Genomic DNA, 2,546 nt, shown 5'->3' with positions numbered 1-2,546 from the left:
TATGATTTACAAGTAGCTGGTTGACAGAATGACACACCAATCTAAGCAATTTAAGAAGCTTGGCTTGTAAAGTTTCTTTATAGTGGGGCCAACATATGAATATATCTTGTAATCAATTCATGCCCTATTATATTTAGCCATGTGTGACTTACTAACATTGTTAACTTAGCTACATAATTACAGATCCAAGAAAATGATGCATAAAGTATTGATAATAATATATTTAGTTTCTGCAATAGTCACTGAAGAATTAATGCATTGGTATGGACATACTGCATGAAACTATGAATGCCAAAAGATAATGCCTCATAATTTTTGCTTTTTCAATGGTCTACATATTTGTTCTTGAATTTCATATTGAAGACCATTTATGATTCTTGCTATCAATTCTTAGGTGATAATGGTATGTCCTCATACATGACACTGCTCAATGGATCCTGAAAGCAAGAATTTTGGAAGAGGTAATCTTGAAGATCAAATAATTTCTTTTTTTCCACTTCCTATTCAGTTAAAACAATGTCAATAAAGGCCAAGAAGACATTGATACTATAATCACTACAACAAAAAATTCACAATAACGGAACAATTGTGAAACTTTGTTACTAATTAATAAAATTGTTTGTTACTTTATTACACAAGTAACTATCTGCATTGTGATGTGTTGGTAATCTAGGACCAAGGGAGCTCACTGACATCACAATCTGAAATTTCAGCTCATGTCAAGATTTATTTTTTTGGAGGATGGAATGGAAAAGGTAATGGAATGAGTTATTCCATTCCATTTCTTCCCTGATTCCATCATTACCAAAGACTGATTCCATCGAATTGCTATTACTATTTCGTTCTTTTTTATCATTCTCTTGTAATTTGTGTGTTTTCGTTCATTAATCCCAGAAGAATTGTTATCCCAGCAGTTTGTGGTGTTATTTTTATCTTGAGGGAATTTGAGTTCATAAAAGTGTCACATAATTCACATTAATCTTGATGCAAAATACAACATGCAAAAGTTGTAATAAATGTTGATCTGTATCCAAATTCCACCATCAGTAGTAACCAACATGACCAAAAGTAAAATGACTATATCCAAACAACATTCATTTGTATGAAAGATCTGGTATGTAATGACATATTTACCCCTGATTAAGTAACAAATGGTGATGCTGAACTACTCCATGACTCAAAATTCTATCAAAATTACTATAAGAATTTTTTGAGACTGTTGATCCGGAATCCTCAAAGGAAGATATGCCAAAATGACCATATTGTCCTTTTTAATTCTCTAATCCTTCTTTGATGTACCTGAAAGAAAGTGAGCAAACCAAACCATGAATGAAAGGGCATTTTGGTCATTTGATCAACACTCAACTCAAGACATTTTTAATGAATCCATTAGTGGCATTACACTAGGAAAGTTTGATATTGGATAAACTGGCCAACAATGAGCTGACTTCTACAAGTTTTCACATGTCAATGGGGGCAAGAATTAAAAAAGGGAATGTGGTCTCTGTGAGTAAGAAGTTGATATATTGAAATTGATTGGTATGAACTTAGTACTCAAGGACTGTCAGGTAGTATTTGTCATTCCAATGTTCATGTTAATTACAATTGATTTTAACAAGAGGGTGTTTGATTTTTAAGATTCCAAGGTCATCTGGTTAAAATTAAACAATAAGTTTTCAAAATAGAGATCCTACCATTTGATTTTGCATCTCGATCACAGACGCTCCCTTATCCATCGTGAAACAGTTGTAGTTCCTTTGTATTTCTGCCTGTGTTTGTCTGTTGCAAAAATAGAAATCAAAGCTCTTGCCGTATGATGATGATGGTCCGGTGGTGGGTTGGTTGAATTATTGGAGGTGCGAGGCCAGGCTGGCCGGTGATGATGGTGTTGCGACAGGGGAGATAGAGATGAAGGACTGATTAGTGGTGTAGAGATGGAGGAAGGGTGGTGTTAAGGTGTTCGGTTGGGAGGAGAAGTGTGGGAGGAGGAAGCTGAGTACTTGTTCAGCGTATTCAATTTAGGTATTGAGTTGTACTTTATTTCAAAATGGGGCGTATTTTATTTAGGTATTTGATCTTGTTTCTAGTACAACTCATTAACCGTATTAGATGTTGTAATTGGGCGTATTATATTTATTTAGCCCTTTCTAATACCGTTTTTATTTACAACCGTATTAGATGTGGGTGTACTGTATAGCCTGTTTTCTAGTAGTGCAACTCTACGCTCTTAGCTGTATATGTTTAAGACTTTCACAATTAGTTGACCAATCAAACATTGCTATATAATCATGCTTCTTGCTTATGAAGTGTGGCACAGATGTGCTCATAGTAGCTATGTATGATGGTTTAATGATGTGGATATTAATAATATAGTTTTTATAATTAGTAATAAATATATCTTCATAAATGTGGAAAAACCTGATGAACAAGACTTTTAATATATTATTAAAAAAAGTATGTTGTATAAGAGGAGAATGAGAGTTTGAATGAATAATTACATAAACTCAATTAAATATGGCGGTTTCCTTGCATGTGAATCTAGGTTT

The 2,546-nt window shown here is 33.6% G+C and overlaps 1 long non-coding RNA gene across 1 annotated transcript; it reads right to left on the bottom strand.

Moving 5' to 3' along the window:
• Positions 1 to 949: 949 nt before the first annotated feature.
• Positions 950 to 2,097, bottom strand: LOC145116576 (uncharacterized). The gene is made up of 2 exons (XR_013712196.1): positions 1,695 to 2,097; positions 950 to 1,299 (listed from the first exon to the last, which is right to left on the bottom strand). It is a non-coding gene; the product is annotated as an uncharacterized LOC145116576 (long non-coding RNA).
• Positions 2,098 to 2,546: the final 449 nt, after the last annotated feature.

Source organism: Lactuca virosa, chromosome 5 (genome assembly GCF_052849685.1).
Source record: "Lactuca virosa cultivar CGN04683 chromosome 5, Lactuca_virosa_CGN04683_v6, whole genome shotgun sequence".
Classification (NCBI taxonomy): domain Eukaryota; kingdom Viridiplantae; phylum Streptophyta; class Magnoliopsida; order Asterales; family Asteraceae; genus Lactuca; species Lactuca virosa.
The sequence above is the reverse complement of the archived record's forward strand: the minus strand, read 5'-3'. Positions and strand labels throughout refer to the sequence as shown.